This window comes from Belonocnema kinseyi, chromosome 1 (assembly GCF_010883055.1).
Source record: "Belonocnema kinseyi isolate 2016_QV_RU_SX_M_011 chromosome 1, B_treatae_v1, whole genome shotgun sequence".
NCBI classification, from domain to species: Eukaryota; Metazoa; Arthropoda; class Insecta; order Hymenoptera; family Cynipidae; genus Belonocnema; species Belonocnema kinseyi.
The window spans coordinates 110298992-110303977 of NC_046657.1; positions in this window are offsets into that span (position 1 = coordinate 110298992).

A 4986-nucleotide genomic window follows, 5' to 3' on the forward strand; every position below is an offset into this window, starting at 1 on the left:
CCCCCCCCCCCCCCGGCAACTTTCGCTATACTCTATCCCATTTCTTTCTCTCTACCCACGTCTTTACCAGTCCAATCACATCAAATTCCTGAATATGCCTCCAGAAATCCGCTCTCTCCTTCTTTTTATTCCTACGCTCGCCCACTTTCTCTCCTATCATGATCTCCATTTTCTCCCAAATACCTTGCTTCTAACCCTCCCCCCTGTCCACTGCTTCCATTCCCGACATGCCCTCCACCTTCTTCAGCCTTTTTTCCGCCTTTTCCTTCCACATCCTAATATCTTCTTCCATCTCCTTTATTTTATCCTCTTTTTCCTTCCTTACCGACACCAACTCCCTCTGCAATCCTTCTACTTTTCCCCTCAGCTCTTTTACTTCCTTTCCCTATCTCTTATCTCTTACCCTAAGGTCCTCCCTCATATTTTGCATCTCCTCCATAGCCCCCCTTACGTCCTCCCTTAACCATCTGATCTCGCCTATCAGCACCCCGATAGCGTCCTTCTCCGTTTGGCCCTCTATTTAGGGGGGGGGTTAGGACGCTTTTTTTAAAGGGACTCTCTAGCGCATTTTTCTCTGGACTCTCTTTACTTTCCCTTTTCCTCTTCAAGAGATCCTCCCCCTCACTTGCACTGGACGCACTCTCCGTTGCCTGATCGCTTCTTCCGCTTCGATTCTTCCCCCTCCCTGTCGCGCCACTTGACACCGGGCCACACAACTGGCCGTCGTGTCTCTCTGGAAATTTCCTCCCCGTCTACTTCACTACCAGCACTGCCAGTACTCTCGCTGCCCACCTCCCGCTCGTCCGTCGGTAACTGTAACCTATCCATACACAAAAGTACTCACTGCCGCCCACAGATGTCACTTAAGGCTGCTGCCGCTTACCACCCTAAAATTTCAGTTTCTTTGCCCTATTTCACCTCTCACATCCACTTTAGCCACCTTTTTCATCACCCCTAACATCCTCCATCACTACAAAAACCTGCCTTGCCCGCGATGAAGGCACAAAGACCTAAACACAAAACTACCCCGCTTCCTTGCAAGCCTAACCTCACTTTCTCTATTTAGCCAAATCCCGCCCCTCAACTACAATGTAAACTAATTTCTTTGTTCCGAATGTACCCCTCACAAACGTGCTCCCCTCCTAGACTTCCACCCTCTCACTCCACTCACACCTTCCACACAAACTTTGTAAAAACTTCTCACCGCCTGTCACTGCACACTTTCACACTACCGCCAGCAACATGAAAGTCCAAAAACTTTAACTATTTCTTCCCTTGAAATGTCCTCTTCCTTCTCTTTCTCTACCATATTTTTCTCCCTCTACAACTTTTCTCTCTACTCCTAGCAAATCCAAAAATATTTCTTCGATTCTATCATTTCAATATCTTGGTTTACTCTTTTTCTTCTTTTTCTTACTCTATTTACTACCTTCCATACCTCTTCTTCCGTCCTAGCCTTCTCCGTCTCTTCCTCAAACCTTTTATTCTCTTCCTCTTTCTTTTGATAACACAACTCAGTACACTCTTTCTTTTTTTTTCCTATATTCTTTCCCAATACTTTTTTTCTTTTTTGCACTTTCTTAATTCCTTTCTGATCTCCTTTTTTTCTCTTTGCAGTCCTCCTTTCACCCACTTCTATTCTCTCCTTTACTAACTTCATTTTTGTTTGTGCACTCTAATCCTACTTTTATTTCTCCTATCATTTTTCCCATCTCCTCGTCCACATTTCCCTCTCCCATTTTGATATTTCTTATTTTTTCTCTAAACTGTTCTTTTCCTTCCCTTGACCAATCACTATGAAGGGAAAGTGATCCGAATCAATATATTCACCCACCTCTAGTTCCTTAACCTTCTCTCTTACCTCATCATCCACTATCACATAATCAGTTACTGTTCCCCTTTCACTTCCTGAGCGTTTATATTCTGCTTTTTCATCCCCTTCTTTATTTTCGTTTAAAATATACCATCCCAACTCCTCCAAGCTCTTCAACTACTTTTTTCCCTCCCCATTTAGTACCTTATCCTTGGATTTTTTCCTCTTTCTTCACTCCATTCCCTTCCTCCTCTATCTCCTGTTCTCGCATTGCAATCCCCACCTATTATCATCCTAATCTCTTCTTTATTTTCTTTAATTATTTCTTTAATCTCCTCTGCTTTTTCCTGCATATCACCGTTCACATAAATCCCCACTACCTTCCACTTCTCTCCTCCCAGCATTGCTGCTGGGAGAAGAGAGTTCATTTCTGTCTTTCTTATATTTCCCTGTTATACATTAATTCCTTACTCCCATCACCATTCCTCCCATTGCTCTGCCCTTCTTATTCTTCCTCTTTGCATTTTGCACTTGCCATTTGTAACCTTTTGGTAACCTTTCCCTTACTCTTTCCCATCCCTTTTCATTTAGCCACGTCTCCATCATTATGACTACATCCCATTGTATCAAATTTCTCATAAACACCCTATCCTTTCTCTCCAATCCTGCTATATTTCAGTAACAAATCTTCCATTCTTCCCTACTTTTGTTTCTCATCTTTTTTCCTTCTTACTATTTCTTATTCCCCTATCTCTTATTCCTTCCTATTCTAGTTTCCCTGCACCTAATTTCTTACTATCTGTATCTTTTCTTCATCCCAATCCCACCATACTTCATCTATCTGAATTCTCCCATACTTGACCCATGTTCTGTTTCCTTTTATTCTTTCCTCTTCTGCTATTTTCCTTAATTTATACTACGTCTTCCTTTCTACCCATGTCAAATCATTCTTCATTCTCTCTGGACTACCATATAATAACCTCTTTTTTGTCATCACCTCCCTCTTATGTTCCCATTTCTTTAGTTTCACAAGTACCATTATCTCCGCTCTTCGCACTTCCCTTCCTACATTTCGCATTTCCTCTATCTCTACCTTAGCTTCAATCCTTTTTAGTACTTCGTCCACCCCTTCCTTCAGCTCCTTCCCCTCTAAACTTATACCCTTTATCGCTATGTTTAATTTTCTTTCTTCCCTCTCTTTCCTTTCTATTTTTTGTTCTATTTTTCTCAGCCTTTCCATCTCCTTATTCCCACTGTCGCCCCCACAACAATCCCCGTTCGAGTTTTCAAGTTTCTTCATCCTACCTCTCATCTCCTCTACCTTTGTATTATTAACTTCTTCCTGCTTCTCTAGTTTTTGCTCCAATGACTGCATCCTCTTTTCTAACTTTTCCCTGATTTCTTCCCATTTTTTTCTTTCTTTCTTAACTTCAGCCATTTCCCGCCTAATTTCCTTCTTTAATTCCTCTACCCTTTTCTCCTGCTTTTCTTCATAATTTCCCATTACCTTATAATCACTTCTCGAATTTCCTTTAGTCTTTCCAATTAGATCTCTCACATCCACACACTTCTACACACTTCCACAATCCACTCACCTCAAATTTCACCACAATATCAGAAAAACTCAGCATCAACAATTCCCACTACTTTACACTTTTATGTCGGAAACGGAAGTCCACTCCAAAAGTACTTTAGAAATCTTAAAAAAAAGTTCTAGGTATTTCAAAATATTTCGAAGAATTTGCGAGAACTTCAAAAGGTTACAATGAATTTTCAATTAATTACAGAAATTTTATATGAGATTTTCAAGGATTTGAAATATTTCAGAGTATTTTTTAAATTTCATTACATTTTCAAAAGCTTTAAAAAATGTCAAGTGGTTTCAAAATATTTTGAAGGATTTGAGAGGATTTGAAAACATTCCAACGAATTTTCAATTGACTACAGTAATTTTTAATGAGACTTTAAAAGATTTGATATATTTTCGAATATTTTAATAAAGACAAGTAATTTTAAATTGATTATACTAATTTCGTGTGAGTTTCTAAAGAATTTGAAATATCTCAGGGTATTTTTAAAATTTCAAGGAATTTTCAAGAGCTTACAAAAATTTCAAGAAATTTCAAAAGATTTTAAAGGATAGCAAATATTTGATGATGTTATAAAAGATGTCAAGGAATTTTCAAATTATTTTTATAATTGAAAGGAATTTCAAAGAATTTAAACAACTTTAGCAGGATTATTTTTAAAAATTCCAAAGTACTTTATAAATCTTCAAATGATGTCACGGTGTGTCAAAAGATTTTAGAGGTTTCGATATGTTTGAGAGTATTATAAAAGGTTCCAAGGAATTTTCAATTTACTATAGTTATTTAATATGAGATTTTAAAGGATTTGATATATCTTAGAATATTTTAATAGATTCCAAGGTATTTTCAATTGATTTCAATAATTTAGTATGAGATTTTGAAGGATTTGGAATATTTTAGGGTATTTTTAAAATTGCAAGGAATTTTCAACAGCTATGAAAATCTTCAAGGGATTTTAAAGGATTTAAAATATTTTAGTATATTTTAAAACATTCTAAGGAATTTTCCATTCATTTCAAGAATTTAAATCGATTTCGAAGAATTTTAACGATTTTTTTCATATTTCCTGGTTGAAGGTGGAACTACTTTGTTAACAATTTAGTTTGTTTGGTTGATGATTCATAAATTTAGTTGGAAAACTTTGTTTTCTGGAAATGTAACTATTTTGTAGAAAATTCTTTTTGTTTTGGGTTAAAAATCAATTTTTAACTACAAATTTAACTATTCTATGTTTAATTGAAAAGTGATCTTTTTTAGTTGATAATTCTTGTATTTTATTAAATACTCTTCTTTCTTGGGAGAAAATAATTCTTTTTTGTCGAAAATTTAATTATGATTAAACATTCATTTTTTTTATACAAAATTAGTCTGGGTGGAAAATAAATTTCTTTTGTGAAAAAATCATGTATTTTATTTAAAAGTCCTTTTTTTGGTATAGAGTTCAGCCTTTTGGATAGAAATTTAACTATTTTGTTTAAAACAATTTTAAGAATTTTTTTATTTATGTATGTTCTTCAAAATTTATTATTTCGGCAGAAAACTAATTGTTTTAGTTAAATATTTTATAATTATAATATTAACATG